The following is a 16,744-nucleotide window of genomic DNA, read 5'->3' as shown; positions in this document are numbered from 1 at the left end:
AACTTATCTCTATATGTTCCCAACATATGGGTCATCAAGTACTTCTTCTTCAAGGACTCTTCATGCATATCTTTATGTCTCCTTCTTGTATTCTTACTCTTGTAGTTTATCTCTTTAAACTCATCAAGTTAGACACATAGCCTACTATTAATACAAAAGACATGGGTAGAGACAAGTCACACTTAATTAGAGATTTATTAGAGACATAAACTCTAATAAAAACTAATAAGTTGACATAAAAACTCTACTTAAGAGTTTATGTTACATATGAAAAGTCTAGTACTTAATTAGAGATTTATTAGAGACATAAACTCTAATAAACACTAATAAATTGACATAAAAACTCTACTTAAGAGTTTATGTTACATATGAACACTAATAAATTGACATAAAAACTCTATTTAAGAGTTTATGTTACATATGAAAAGTCTAGTACTTGATTAGAGATTTATTAGAGACATGAACTCTAATAAACACTAATAAATTGACATAAAAACTCTTCTCAAGAGTTTATGTTTCATATGAATAGTCTAGTAAATAATTATAATTTCATTAAATTATAATTTCACTAAATTAATATCCATTCATAATATCTAAATTTCCAACAACTAACCCAACCAATAAGATAATGCCACCTCATTTTAACCAAATTTAACCCAAATCAACCCTAAACGAAGGGGGCAGCCATCTAGTTAAATCTACTACCCATTTCAACCCACCATCCAATAATATTGTGCCAAATCACCATCTAATAAGCATATCCACCAAGTTCAACCACACATCACGCACGGGTTTATGAACCCAGAAGTGAAGTCGGATGGTGAACCCTTAGTGGTTATGGCAATGTTCCCTGGCCACCCGCTTGAGCCCGGACCTTGACTTCATTGGCGTCCCCGCCATCCTAAATATATAGAGGTTTCCTTAGCAACTCTTTGAGTTTAACTCGCTTCTTGATACTTGGGGTACAATAGGTAAATCTCGAAGTTAACCTTAGCCATATTTGGTGCCTATCATTGTCAGAAATGAAATGAAAATAAGATACTTTAAGATATCAAACATATTTATGTGATACTCGAACATAAAGATGTGTATTAGTAAAACATGCATTTACTATATAAAGGCAACATTGAGAGGGATCGTAATGCCCATAAGGTTTGTTAGTGGGACCAGTGAACAAAACATGGAGGTCTCTAAATCAATATCTTAGGTCTTTCAAATAATGAAATTAGCCGTTGCTTTTGGTTAGTTCGTATATGTGGATCAGATACTTATGCTTGTGGTGATTGGTTGGATTTAATGAACTATCAACCCATTGAGAGAAATCTCTGGTTCTTGATGGTTATAGGATAATGGTTGTTGTCGGCTTAGAAGAACTCTGTTGTTCAACGACCACACTATAGTTTTGAAAGATGTTCTTCATGTATCAACTATCTCACGGATTGCTTTGTTTGTTAGTAAACTGGATAAAGATGGGTACATGGTACATTTAGGACGCACATTCATGGTTACAAAGAACAAAATCATACATAATTTAGTGTTGTGGGGGTCATATTAGGAGGATTGTGTCTTTTAACCCTCATGAATGATTTATGATTATCATTTGCTTGATGTTCATATCATATGTTTTTAACTTACTAAATTATGAGAGTGAGTGGTTCGGTAGCTTACATGGTGAGACTGGGTTATGCTCACTCTCAAACTACACTTCATAATCTATTTTATTATTGTAGATGTGCTCGATCTTACCATGTTCTCCACTTACCAAAAGATAAGACCTTTTTAACAAAATGTACCTTCTTAACATTAATTTAAACATGTTGTTAGTCTTCACACATTCTCGTATCTTGGTAAGTTAAGTACATTGCAATGGATTTTGAAAGTCCCCAGGATCAATGACAAACACAATGAACATTGCACTTGATTGAGACGAAAACAGTAAACAAGATGTAAATGAACTCTATCATTATATTCATCCCAGATTACAACTGAAAGAGTACACATCTTGCCACCAAGACAATCTGGTTACAAAAGCCTAAACCCATAATTTCTCTCTCTATAAATTTTCTCTCTCTAAAACACTCTGAATTGAATTGAATACAGACAAAAACCTAATCTTCATATATAATAAAACAATGTTTGCAAATCTGAGGTGTCAACACCACAAGCCACCCCCTTATCTCTCTCTTATGTGTCATTTTCTCAGATTTTTTCTTTTTTTTTTATCCTATGTATAATTTTCTCAGATTTTTTTAGAAAACCTAAAGTCAAACCCTTCTCAATTCAGCTCATCTGATTCAGACTCAGAACCTCTCTCTATCATTCCACCTTTCCTCAAACAACTTTTCTCATTCAAAATTCAAATTCAATATTTCCCGAAATCAGACCTGTTTATTTGTTTTATTCACACATTCTTTCTTCACATTTCCATATTCTCTTTGAAACCATAATAGAGACGCCTCTAATGAAACAATCTTGCTGCTGATTGATGATGAAACAACATTGAACACGACTTCCGATTCGATTTGATGAATTCGAAAACCCTAATCCTATTATCAATTAAAGACAGCTTCAAGGTAACTTGCAATCGAACTCGATTTTAGGTAACTTTCAACTTCTTTCAATTGGTTATCGTATGATACTCGTGGGTTTGTCGAAAACCCTAATCGGTTTTCTGAGCGATCTGATAAAGGTAAATCCAAACCCTACATATGTGTTTTTTAAGGTTTATGATCTTCATTATTCTGGATTTGGATTCATCAGATCTGATTTTAAGGTTTGAAGCGATTCTTTCAACCGGTGATAAAAGATGGTTCCTTCAAGAAACCCAACCTCTCTTCTTCTTCTTCTTCTTCACCAACACCAGCAGCTGATGGTGAAACAAAAACACCAGCTGTGACAACTGGCACAAAACCGGTAATTTTCGTACTATTTTAATATTATTTATTATCTGCAATTATGTGCTTAAATGTCAACATTGTCTGATTACATGCTATACATGTGAATTCATGCATGTTTTATACTTCAAATTTTGCTTTGTGCATTACTTTAAGCGTTGCGTCAGAAAGAGTAGTAAACTCACCGGTAAGACACACTGTGTCAGCATTTCTACAGAAAGCAGCCAGACAATAGAATTAGGGCCTAGGAGTAGGTCCAACATCTAAAATACATTAAAACCCAAGTATGGATACAAGGGTTAACATATAAACTTTCTGGAAGCTAAACTATGCACTAAAAGACACCCGAAACTCACTTTAAATGCAGAATTCTGCATAAATCAGCTATAATTCAGCTATAAACAGCTTTTTAACACTGAAATATCATGCATAATTTATGTTTTATTGTCCAGAATAACTAACAAAGTGTCGGGAATTGAACCTGCCACAAAAGGTGCTTCATACTTAGTGAAACTGCGCAATTTAACACTTTAACGAACCGTAACGAAACGAACAACCAGACACTACCCGGAACATCAAAATTTGACTAGAAGTGATGTTTTTGTGATATTAAGCTAGTATTGGTTCTAGAACACCTTAAAAATCATAAAAAACACCTAAACACACTTAAACTAACTTAAACCTTCTCGTCTGCACTTTAAACCCTCAACTTCCAAGAAATTACACTTTACCCCCCGCCCCCCTCATGTTGCAACCGGCCCCATGGACCCCACATACCTTTTGGATTATTTTATTTTCTTTGTCCCCTTGATATGGTGCCAAAAATCCTAATAAAGATCACCATGTTGGAAGTTTCTTTTATAAGAACCATAAGAAGTATACATTGTCCTACATCTCATAAAAATCACCATCTCCTTCATCTTTCTTCCTCTTGCTCTCGGCTCACTTCTCACACAGACACACCACCATTTTCAAGCTTCAAACTCATAATCCAAGGTCACTAGAAGGTGTATGGAGGCTATCTAAGGAGGTTTGGAGTGCTAGAACTTGAAGGACCTCACTTTGGAGCTTTTAACCACTTGATTTCTTCCATATTCATCTTCATCATTCTTGTGCCACTTCCCTAGCCATTAGAGCTAGTAGTAAGCTTCCTGATCACTATGATAGTTCATGTTTATGTTTTGTACAAGTCTCACCATCTAAACAACTAAACTTTTAAAGTTAAAAATGAGAAGATCTAACATATTCATGAAGAAAACAAGTGATTATATTAATTTTTAGTGTATGTAATGAAGTTGTTGATGTTATATCTTGTGTTTATTTTTAGATCAAGTATGCTAAGCTTGTTAGAAGCTTAGATCTAACAAGTCTAAGCATGGATCTTGAAAGATCTATGCTTAAACTTGAAGATGAACATATGAAGCATTATGTGAACTTGAAATATAAATTTTTATGCATAAACTTGTAATCTTGAAGTAATAAAGTGTATGTAAAACTAATTTTTGAAACTAAAATCCATGAAAAGTTTGTTAAAAGTTTAACATAAAGTTTGTTTATGAAAGATCTAAAGATATTATGCATGGATCTTGAAAGATCCATGGTGAAACATGATGTTGAATAAAGTGATCTTTCTAATGAACATAAAAGTGGTTTTAGAAACATGGTTTACAAAGTTTGAGACCACGAAACTCATGGATGATTGAGTTAGCAAATTAAAGTTTCATAAAAGTTTGTTTAAAATACTCAAGAACACTTATTTTTGGAAAGATCATCATATGTTAAGTAAAGATCTAAAAGACTACACATTTTTAACAAGAATCAAGTTCACCATGATGTTTCATATGGAGAAGTTAGTGTATATTGTTGATGATTATTGTTGAAAATTGTTTTTGGTGTTGAAAAGAAAATAAACACATGTTTTGAAAACATGGGAAACCTCCATTTTTAGGGGAAACTATATCAAAATTTTTATAAAATTTTGACACTGATGTGTGTAAAATACAACATATAAATTACATCAAATGAGGCATAAAACTAACCCTTTTTTAGTACTAATGTTGGAAAAAGTGTGTTTTTGTCTTCCTTTTGTATTTTCAGGAATAAAAGAGCTTAAATGAACAAAAGAAGCAAAAATGCAGCCAAATCTAACAATAATACAAGAAAAGGGATAAACGTGGCATGCCTGACCCCTCGACAGCATCTTCCCAAACAAAAACAAGAGAACAGAAGCCTGAACACGCCTCGTGCTCAATGAACACGGGGGCGTGCCTAAGTGTCTGTAGAAAAGACAAAGTTGTAGAAGCTTCTATCACCCAACACGGGGGCGTGTCCAGCGGACACGGGGCTGTGGTCAACACTAAGATTCGCATAATCCAAGCAAATCTTGATAGTACAGATACGCTTCTACACACGGGGTCGTGCCCAGCAGACACGGGGGTGTGGTCAACTAATGCAGACAAACTGCATTTAATGAAGAAAGAGAAGATGGATGGACACGGGGCCGTGCCCAATGGACACCAGGCCGTGTCCGGGCTTCTGTGCAAGCTATAAATAGAGGTGCTTGGTTCACTTCAAAGGCATCCCTTGGCAAACCACCTCTCTCACACTTCACCCACCCACCACCACCATCACAACCCACATCCACCACCATCATCCATCATCCATCATAGAGTGTGTGTAGTAGTCTCGGGATCCAAGATTGATAGTAAGAGTTCTTGATAATCAAAGGCTATGTTTGACTAAGTCTCTTAATCACTTGGTGAAGACAAACATTTAGTGTAATACTTTTTGTTTTTAATCTTTTCGCATTTTTTATTTGGTTATGTATTAATGACTTTAATAACTGGTTTCTTATGTTGAAGGTGAAACTTCCTTATCATTTGTCCGTGGTGTCTTGGCGTTATTTTACTGTCTATATAAAATAAAAGATTTACACCATTCATATCTCCACGGTCTATATGGAGATATGTTGGCTACCTGCTCGAGGGTTAAGGAATGGTTTGGTAAGCGTCTTGCCTTGTTCAGTGTATAGATCCTGCAAGGACCTGGGTCAAGCTTAGTAGGACCTCCTTCAATACCCACTGGTATTGGATGGCGGGGGTTCGAATTTCTTGACCCCCTCATATGTAAACTACTATTAAAACATTTACCCGGCTACTTAGGATTGTATCCCTGCTGACTCAAACTACTTAGCCGAGGGTAACGTCACCTTCAAAAGAGGGGCCTACCGCATTACGCATTAATAAGTTAATTAATTATCTTTCAATAATCCAACCCTTTAGGATTGTATCCTTGCTGACTCAAACTACTGGGTTGAGGGTAACGTCACCTTCAAAAGAGGGGCCTACTACTATAACTAAGATAATCTCTTAAAAAGTGCAAAAGTGCGGAAATAATCAAAGGTTACACTAAAGGCGAGTCGGATCCAAGTGATTCATCTTGTCTATCTGTTTTTGTTTTTATTTTTATTTTCAACATTTTTAGTTTTTATTTTCATGTTTAAACCTTTTTCTAAAATTTTGATTTGATTAGACGTTGAGGATAAACCGGTACTAAAAGCTCTTGTGTCCTTGGATGACCTCGGTATCTTACCAGCGCTATACTACGCTCACGATGGGTGCACTTGCCCATATGTGTGTTTAGTGTTAGCAAAATATCGTGTTTTATAAATTTAAAACTTGACTAAAGTGTAAAAAAGGCTAAAAATATACATAAAAAAATCTATAACACTACACACGCTGTTAGTGCACGGAATGTCTGTTGACTTCGTCTACATCAAGTCTTAGGTCAATATAGGTCAACATAGGGTTTAGAATGCCAAATCTAGGTATTATGTTGATAGGTTCGCTTTTATGTACATGATAGTTGAAGGTCCGCTCATAGGGTCTAAGGTAGGTTCGCTTATGCGTGCATCAGGATGGTTCGCTTATGTGGCATTGTAGTAGGTCCGCTCATATGGCAGTCCATATGAGCGAACCACTCACCCCTATATATACCTGATGTTGTTGGCCATTTGAGCGGATCTAGACCATTGCTTGTGGAACGGAACTCTGTCAAATTGTAATCAGAAAGCAATAAAAGAGAAGAAATTAGAAAGGAATAGCTGTTGTAACTTCACATATACAGATTCCGCCTTTATACGTGAAGATGAACTGTCTCGGCTGACTTTTCGGGTCAAAACAACGGTCCAACAAGTGGTATCAGAGCTCAGGACGAGGAGTTCATACTACTACAGCTTGAATCTGCAGAAATCTCACTTTTCTACTCACTTTCTCTCATACTTTTTCAATTTGAAGTGGTTCCTACGGTTGAAATTGTCTGATTTTTGAGTATATCATGCGAAACATTGTAATAACAAACCCTAGAAAGTTTCAGATTAAAACTCGGCTTAAAAATGGTAAAAATTGGGTAAAAACTTAGGTCCGCTTTTACGGACATCGCTAGGTTCGCTCGAAATTACTCATTAGGTTCGCTCATAATACCTAGGTCCGCTCGAACGAACATTGTAGATCCGCTCGAACGGACATTGTAGGTCCGCTTATTTGATTATATACAGGTTCGCTCATCCGGACAAAGTCAGCTTCGCTCATCCGGACAAATTGATAAGTCCACTCATTCGAACATAACCTGATTCGCTCATTTGAACAAGTGTAGGTTCGCTCGAACTGATACCAGGTCCGCCTATTTGGACATAATCTGGTCCGCTTATTTGTCACAATTGCTGATAGTTTTGATTTCGCTCGAGTGTTCATTGTGATTGTTCTTTTAAGTGATCTTGTTTGATTGTACAAAACTTGGCAAAAATGTTTGACGAACAAGAAAACAAAAATCTTGAAAATTTGAATAACTGGACTAAGGAAGCTTGGTATGAGATGAAATATGGTAAGGATGTTTATGTAAAAAGATACGAAAATTTCTTGTGTATGAAGAATGAATCGATGGAGATGTTGAAAGAAAAGTTTTATGAGTTAATCATCAAATTAGAAAAACATAAGGTTTGGCATTCAAATGATGAACGAATTTTAAAATTTGTTGATGCTTTACCTTTGGAATGGGATAAATTCGTGAATGGACTGAAAAGGGATTCTAGTTTATCACGCTATGATTTAAGAAGTTTCATCAATACAATAACAATTCATAGGCTTCATGATAATTCAAATAAAAGGAAATTATTGGATGAGATAAAAGAAGAATCAGGAAAGATAGATTTGAATGTAATCATTGAAATGAGAAAACGAATTGATGTGTGTCTTGCAGCAAAAAATAATATGAGATACGATATTAAGAGGGGTTGTTATATTGATGAAAGTTCGAATCCTCTTGATTTTGTTAAAATTTTTTGTGCAGGTACATACAAAATGGAAACAAAGAAAGAAGCTGAAGGTGAAAAGATGAAAGGAAAATGCTCGGAATGCGAAAAATCTGAAGAAGCTAGTGTGAAACTCTTGAAGGAGGTGGAGAGTTTGACATTGGAAAACGATACTCTGAAGATCGAGAAAAAAGCTGATGATGAACAGATTTGAGTTTGCGCCTGAACTGCGAAAAATTGAGATCTGATAATGACAAACTTTTAAAGATTGTTGAAAGTTTATCATCAGAAAACAAAATTTTGAAAGAAAATGAAAAAGATTTTGAAAGTAAAAGAAAATCTTCAGAAGATGAAGATTTCTGGATTAAACTGGAAAACAAAAATCTAAAAGAGAATGAAACAAGATTTCAAGAACAGTTAAAAGTCTTGGAAAATGAAAAATCTGTTCTTGAAAATCTTAAAATTGAAAATGAAAAATCAATCAAGTCTCATCTTGAAAGAATATCTCAGCTTGAAAATGAAGCTGAGAATTCAAGAATCAAGATTGATGAACTTGAAAAGAAGTTGAAAGGTTTTGTGACTTCATCAGATAGGTTGAATTTTCCCTGTCCAAAACCAATCAACTCTGTTCCAATAAGTGACAAGGTCACAAATTTTGACAAAGTCAAAATTGAAGATTGTGATGAAATATCTGATGATGAAAAAGAGAAGAAAAGAAAAATATTTTTAGATTTACAAGAAAAATTTCAAAAGACTGTTTTGCAATCTACTGAAGTAGGTGAATGCTTGAAGCAAAAACCTGTTAAGAAGAGTGCAGAACAGAAACAAAAAGATAAAAATTTGAAAAAATCTAAAAATGAAAATAAAAGCTCATCAGATAAGTCATCCAATCGTTATGAAAAAACACAAAAATTTAAAAATGAAAACTCACAAAGTGTTGGTAATAAGTGGTGCAGGTTTGACCACAGTGCTCAAAAGATAAATCCAGCATTGAAGAGGAGAAATGAGTATAACCAAGCCAAACAATGTTATGATCTGAAGGTTTGGACTGATAGAAGTGAATTGTATGATAACAGAGTGTGTTACAACTGTGGTTATCAAGGACACATCGCTGTTAACTGCCAAAGATGGAATTATGAAACGAGAAGATGCTTTAACTGTCAAATCAAAGGACATATTGCTAGAGATTGCCCAAGGAGATCGATGGGAAGATCGAGGGTTGAATCTCAAAGAACAGCAAAGAAATCAGTCAACGTCAAGCCCAAAGAACGGAAGGTTCAAGAACCTAAAGTTCAGGAAACAAAAGTAAAACTTTCTCAGGGGCAAAGACAGACTGCGAAAGAAGAGGAAGAAGGCCAGAGAATATCTGGAAAGGATTTTGTCCTCAGGTTCACTAGTTGGTTCAAATAAAAGTTCTGATGAAACGATTCACTCGATTGCAAAGTCAAGCAAGACGGTTTCATCAGATACAAATTTGAGGACAAAAGAGAAAAAGGAGAAAAAGAAAAGTGTCGGCGATGAATCTGACAGGTCAAAGTCAGACAAGCCACACTCAGGCAATGATTCTGGTGTGTCAAAACCAGAAGAGCCTTTTGTTGAGGTAAAAACCGTCAAACCCAAGGCTGGTCAGGCTTGGGTGGATCTTTTTAAATGAAAAACCCTGACTTGCCGGAGTTCCCAGGTTGGTAAGTGTGGAACATGAATCGGCATATTTCTTGAGAAATTTCACTTTGGTGATTTTTCGTCTTACATGTGGTAAATCAGGGACATTAAGTTGTACTTGATTTTCTACAAGTAATGTTTGAGATTTAAAATTGAAATTGTTAAATTCGAATAGTGATTAAAGAAAAACAATGTGATGAAAGAACCCCGAATTTGTGAAATGACACACAAAACTAATTTTCTGGAAAAACCATTTTGATTAAAACAAACTTAAGTGTTTTGAAATCATAATGGGAAAATAGTTTGTTGTCAGGGGGAGTTCTGATTGTTTATGCCCAATGAATGGCGAATTGAAGTGATTCGATATCAGTTTGTCATTTTATTTGTACAGTTTTCAAATTTTCCTTGAAAATCAAAATTGAAACATATTTTGATTTTATGGGGAGAAAAATTTTAAAAAATAGAAAATTTGAAAACGTAAAAAACATTCGTAAAAAACATTGAAAAAAATTAAAAATAAGTTTTGTTGATAAAAGAGGAAATGATAGTACATCAGCTAGACTGGCATAGTACGCTAAAGAGTTGTAATGTATAAATGCAATTAAGCAGTCTCGCTAAAGATGTGTCGATAGGTTTTCACAGAATTAGTAGATCAGTTTGGGATATAAACATAAATTTCACTTGCGTCTACGTGGGGAACACCTCCAGGATATATAGGTAACCCCTGAAATCCTGTTTGAAGGGTCCCGTATTCTGAGATACTAGGTCTTTATGCTCAGTGATATCTAGGGTATTATCCCGGGACTTCTGCTGTATGGAAGTACTGACCTAGTCCCCGGATAATACTTTCTGCAAAAAGCTTTGAAATACAAGCTCGCCCTCAGCAATTTGATTAAACAATAAAATTGATAATCTTTGCTGTTGTAACAAAAGATCCTCTAAAGGGGACCCACTTAAAGTCGAAGCCGTCATCTCTCTGCGTATACAGAAGTATCGACCTGAGCTCTCACGGCCCTCGCACATAACCCCTTAACAGATATCAGCTGTGGTATACTCACCTGTAAGACTGAATACTGGGGTCTGGATACGGGAGTATATACTGAGGTGGGACACATGTAGATGTTTAAGTTCTAAAACACTAAATCTGTATCCCGAACAGGTTAAACATTTTGTGAGAATTTAAGTGGATCAATATATCGACAATCAAAATGAACTGTTTAAAATCTTAAAATGAAATAACAGCTTTACGGTGCTAGTGTCTAGTCGATAGCTGATATGATCCTCTTGCACGAACTCACAAAAATATTATCTGTATATATTTGTTTACTGCATTTCATTCATAAACAAAAATCCAAAAAGATTTTCGACCAACTGATGTTGAAGAGCTGATATTCAAAATTCGAGTGCTAAACATGATGAACAGGATTGGGAAATTTTGTTGAAAATTCTTTGAATGACATATATAAATGGTTTGAAAGATTGTGTGACTAGTTAATCAAGGTCATTTATTTGAACTTGATGTAACTAATGTGTTTGTTGAAAATGATGTCTACCAGTGAGTTTACTAAATTCAATTGTCATAAATTTGTGAAACTTATGTTGAGGTAGAGAATGTGCAGGTTAAACAGGTTTGAACTTCATTAGTCCCAACGGAAGCTAACTGTCAATGCTTGAACCAGATATCTCAGATTCTAGCATATTGAGAGGGGAGTAAATGAAAGGGGGAGTCTGGATCAACAGTCAAAGGGAAGATGGAAGTCAGAGTCAGGTAATGATCCTAAAACCTATGAAGAAAGATTGAATGATGTGAAGACAGAGAGTTGAAGAAAAGACTAAGACCGAAGACTCAGGAGCTGAAAACTGCTGAAGACTACGTCAACATCCAAGGGGGAGTCTGTTAGTGCACGGAATGTCTGTTGACTTCGTCTACATCAAGTCTTAGGTCAATATAGGTCAACATAGGGTTTAGAATGTCAAATCTAGGTAGTATGTTGATAGGTTCGCTTTTATGTACATGATAGTTGAAGGTCCGCTCATAGGGTCTAAGGTAGGTTCGCTTATGCGTGCATCAGGATGGTTCGCTTATGTGGCATTGTAGTAGGTCCGCTCATATGGCAGTCCATATGAGCGAACCACTCACCCCTATATATACCTGATGTTGTTGGTCATTTGAGCGGATCTAGACCATTGCTTGTGGAACGGAACTCTGTCAAATTGTAATCAGAAAGCAATAAAAGAGAAGAAATTAGAAAGGAATAGCTGTTGTAACTTCGCATATACTGATTCCGCCTTTATACGTGAAGATGAACTGTCTCGGCTGACTTTTCGGGTCAAAACAACGGTACAACACACGCATCAAGTTTTTGGCGCCATTGCTGGGGACACAAGGATTTTAATAAAGTTAGGAATCAACGGCCTAATCATTTTTTTCTTATTTTTCTGTTTTTTAGGATTTTTTCGTAAATTTTCAGCTTCTGCAGAGCTCAGCACGGGCCGTGCCCGCTGAACACGCCCCCGTGCCCAATCTTTGGTACTGGCAATCCTGTTTTAAGTTAGACAGTAGCTGAACACGGGGCCGTGCCCAATCAACACGCCCCGTGCCCAAGTATCAGATACTGAAAACAGAACCGTAAGATCTCGGCGGTTGGTAATTTCTGACACAACCATGAGTGATACTGATATTTTTTACTTCCGGCCCTCTTATGATACGTGGTGTCAAATATGTGGCGGAAATCATGAAGATTTAAAATGTTATTTTTTTAAATTATAAGCCCCACTATATAGACCCATTGTTTTCCTGTAGCCTTAAGAGGGGCGAAAGTAAAAATAATCCCTATCTCTCCCTCGAATGCTCTCAATCATCCCTTCTAGGAGAAATACTTCTTGATGAATTATTTTAAATGGAAGATCTAATTCTTAACTGGGTAAAAGGACTTGAGATGGATATCATTAATTCATCTCAAGACGATACCCAAGTAGAATTATTGAGATCGCATTCGGATAAAAACAACTTCGTTGTTCCCAATATCACCTCTAACTCTGGCGAAGACTTCAGCGATAGTCGTCCCTGTGTCGATTGTGCCGTGAAGGACTCCCCATCGACTTCCGCCGATGCATACATAGACCTGAGCAATTCGACATACACCTTCTTTAACAAGAGCCCGGGAAAGGGTTGGACTTGTCCACCTACATTTAGCAAAGGATTCACCCTCACCGGTAACCTCTTGCGTTCTCGTCTAAATCTAGAGCAATTAAGGTATCTGATGTGCGTGTAGTGTAATATATTTTTGATGTATATTTTAAGCCCTTTTTACACTTTTAGCCAAGTTTTAAATTTATAAAACGCGATATTTACTAACACTAAACACACATATGGGCAAGTGCACCCATCGTGGACGTAGTATAGTGTTGGTAAGATACCGAGGTCGTCCAAAGACACAAGAGCTTTTAGTACCGGTTTATCCTCAACGTCTAATCAAATCAAAAAGAAGTTATAAAAGATTTTTAAACTAAGAAAATAAAAACTAACTAAATGCTGAAAATTAAATTAAAATAAAAAAAAGATAGACAAGATGAATCACTTGGATCCGACTCGTGTATTAGTATAACCTTTGATTATTTTCGCACTTTTGCACTTGTTTAAGAGATTATCTTAGTTATTGTAGTAGGCCCCTCTTTTGAAGGCGACGTTACCCTCAACCCAGTAGTTTGAGTCAGCAAGGATACAATCCTAAAGGGTTGGATTATTGGAAGATAATGAATTAAGTTATTAATGCAAATTATGGTAGGCCCCGCTTTTGGCGGTGACGTTACCCTCGGCTAAGTAGTCTGAGTCAGCAGGGATACAGTCCTAAATAACCGGGTTATAGTATTAATAGTAGTTAACTTATGAGGGGGTCAAAGAGTTTGGATCCCCGCCATCCAATACCTATGGGCATTGAAGGAGATCCTACTAAATTTGACTCAGGTCCCTTGCAGGACCTCTAAACGCTGAACAAGGGCAAGACCCTTACCAAACCGTTCCCTTAACCCCCGACCAGGTAGCCAACATACCTCCATATAGACCGTGGAGATATGAATGGTGAAAATCTTTTATTTTATATAGACAGTAAAATAATGCCAAGACACCATGGACAACGATAAGGAAAGATCACCTTCAACATAAGTAACTAATTATTAAAGTCATTAATACAAAACCAAATAAAAAGTGCAAAAGATTAAAAATAAAAAGTATTATACTAAACACTTGTCTTCACCAAGTGATGTAAGAGACTTAGGCAAACATGGCCTTGATTGTCAAGAACTCTTACAATCAATCTCGGATCCCGAGACGACTCACACACTCTATGATGGACAATGGATGATGGTGGTGGATGATGGTGTTGTGATGGTGGTGGGTGGTGGATGAAGTGTGAGAGAGGTGGTGTGCCAAGGGATGAGTTGAAATGAAACCAAGCACTCCTATTTATAGGCTGAACAGAAGGCTGGGCACGGCCCCGTGTCCGCTGGACACGCCCCCGTGCCTGTCTGACACTATCTCTCTTCATTAATTGTAATTCGCAATTACAATTAATGCGCCTGCTGTACTTTCGCCACGCCCCCGTGCTCACTGGACACGGCCCCGTGGTGGGCAATAGAAGCTTCTGTAGGTTTGTCTTTTCTGCTGCTTCTTGGGCACGGCCCCGTGCTGGCTGAGCACGGGGCGTGTTCAGTCTTCTGACTTCTCTTTTCTGCTTGGGAAGATGCCGTTGAGGGGTCGGGCAATCTACTTTTGTTCCTTTTCTTGTATTTATGTTAGATTTAGCTGTCTTTCTGCTTCTTTTGTGAATTTGAGCTCATTTTATCCTGAAAATACAAAAGGAAGACAAAAACACTCTTTTTCCAACATTAGTACTTAAAAAGGGTTAGTTTTATGCCTCAATTGATGTAATTTATATGTTGCATTTTACACACATCAAATACCCCCACACTTGAACTTTTGCTTGTCCTCAAGCAAAACTCTTTAATATGTGGCTCACACTCCCAAATGGAATGGGTAGAAGAGAAGGTTTTTGGCTTGTCATAGAGTGTCGGGAATCCAAGATCTTTTTGGTTTTTATTTTTATTTATTTACAATCCTATTCGTTATGATTTGTTTAGAAAGTTTCATAGGAGAAATTACTAATTTAGGCATAACATGCCTTTTTTTAAAATTCCATTTATATACAAGTTCACATATCTCACGGGAGAAATCACTCACACTCGGCCGAAGGTGTATTTTTAGTGAATTACTCGAGAGCGGCGTGGAACTTATTCCTATCATAAGCTTGCCAAGCAATCAATCCTCCTCCTTTTTAACTTGTTACCTTTGTAAATATCCAGAGGACTTTTTGGGTATAGGCTTGGGCTAAAGGTGGGTGAATGGGTTAGTAGAAAATGGCGAAAAGCGTAAAAAGCGTCGGTTTTCGTAAAACACTTTGTTTTAGTGACTTTTTATTTCGAAGTATTTCTCCAAACAAGCTTTTGTTTTAATAGCTTTGTTTGTTTATTTCTAACTTCATCATTTTTTTATATTTTTTTTATTTTTTTTTAGTCACACGAAAAACCGAGCTTGTTACTAAAATAAAGAGTGAAAATAAAAAGGGTTTTTTGTGGGTGAAAAGGTTTTATGGTAAAGAAATGAAAGGTTTAGGCTCAAAGGGGTTAACTAGGGGGATTTTGGGTAGGTGGTAAAAAAATTTGAAAAATAATGGTGTAGAAATAAAAATGGTTAGTCCTAATGCCTCCATCATTTACTTACTTGGGTTTAAGTTGGTAAGGACCGGGAATGAATCGTCGTGGCAAGTTCTAGAGTCGTAAGAACCAAGCGGTTATTCACACAAGAAACGAAAAATAAGCATTTAGTCTAAAGATGTAAATTTGTATGCTCAATAAAGGCTCAAAACTCACTTTTGTGGGAATGGGTTTTTATGTGATCAAGTATATATAATCGAATTTTAACCAAGCTTGTCATGCCGTTTCATAATTTTCTTATGTTGGTTCTTTTTATCACGACGCTATCGGTTGTAATTTTCTTATGTTGGTTCTTTTTATCACGAGTTTTGTGTAAGGCTTGTTAATAGGACTTGCAAAATTTCAAAGTTTTAGCTTCCCCCCACACTTAAATTACACATTGTCCTCAATGTGTCCCAAAAATAAATTTTTAGGTTGATTGGATGTGTAATGTGGTGTTAAAAAGCAAAGATTTATGTTACTTGCAATCTGGACACGGGCCCGTGGGGACCGGACACGGCCCCGTGTTCAGGTGCCAGTAACAAAAATTAAAGAAAAGAGACAGAAGCCTGGACACGGGGGCGTGTCTGGTGAACACGACCCGTGTCCAGTTACCTGAACTGGGCATTTTTCTGCAGGGGTTCAGCACGGGGCCGTGTTGGTTCGACACGGCCCGTGTTGAACCTTCTGTAATGGAGAAATTTGTGTCGGGTTGCCTTGTTCTTGTGCATGGGGCCATTTTTCTCGTTCCCCTTTTCATCCTTTACCACCATGAGTGTGTTTTATTTATTATGAACCATCCAATCCTTAAAACCATCGTTCCATTTAATCAATAGAGAAATACATATAATTCCTAAATAAAATAAAATTAAAACTTAACTAACTAGGTCAAAAGGTACACGAGGTTATCATAAAGGGTTCCACTTTTTAAGAAAATTTCGAGAATAGTCTCCCGATATAGTAGGACCTTGGCTGATGGTTCCCTAGATGTCGTTTAAAGCCATTCTTCTATCTCCCTTGGAAGGAAGAAGGCGGCTTCATTTTCCTCAGCAACTTGTGGCTGAGGGGGAACATTCACTGGGACTCCTTGCACCACCCTTTGCGGAGGCTCAGGGTGCATGGCGTACCA

The sequence above is a fragment of the Helianthus annuus genome, chromosome 10 (assembly GCF_002127325.2).
Source record: "Helianthus annuus cultivar XRQ/B chromosome 10, HanXRQr2.0-SUNRISE, whole genome shotgun sequence".
NCBI classification, from domain to species: Eukaryota; Viridiplantae; Streptophyta; class Magnoliopsida; order Asterales; family Asteraceae; genus Helianthus; species Helianthus annuus.
Note: the sequence above shows the minus strand (reverse complement) of the source record.